The sequence below is a fragment of the Monopterus albus genome, unplaced genomic scaffold (genome assembly GCF_001952655.1).
Source record: "Monopterus albus unplaced genomic scaffold, M_albus_1.0 scaffold270.1, whole genome shotgun sequence".
Taxonomy (NCBI): Eukaryota; Metazoa; Chordata; class Actinopteri; order Synbranchiformes; family Synbranchidae; genus Monopterus; species Monopterus albus.
This window is the reverse complement of record NW_018128150.1, coordinates 18,924-19,460: the sequence shown is the minus strand read 5'-3', so window position 1 is coordinate 19,460 and position 537 is coordinate 18,924.

The following is a 537-nucleotide window of genomic DNA, read 5'->3' as shown; positions in this document are numbered from 1 at the left end:
GGATCTTGCCCTTTCGGTCATGACCCAAAGTTCATGACCATAGGTGAGAGTGGGAACGTAGATTGACCAGTAAATCGAGAGCTCCGCCTTATACCTCAGCTCCTTCTTCACTACGACAGGCCAGTACATCGACCGCATTACTGCAGAAGCTGCACCGATCTGCCTCTCAATCTCCCGTTCCATCCTTCCATCACTTGTGAACAAGACCCCAAAATACTTGAACTTCTCCACTTGAAGCAGGAACTCTCCACCAACCTGAAGGGAACAAGCCACCCTTTTCCGACTGAGAACCATGGCCTCGGACTTGGAGGTGCTGATTCTCATCCCAGCCGCTTCACACTCGGCTGCAAACCGCCCCAGTGCACGCTGGAGGTCCTGGTTTGATAGGGCCAACAGGACAACGTCATCTGCAAAAAGCAGAGACGAAATCCTGTGGTCCCCAAACCAGACTCCCTCCGGCCCCTGGCTGCACCTAGAAATTCTGTCCATAAAAATAATGAAGAGAACCGGTGACAGCCCTGCCAGAGTCCAACATGC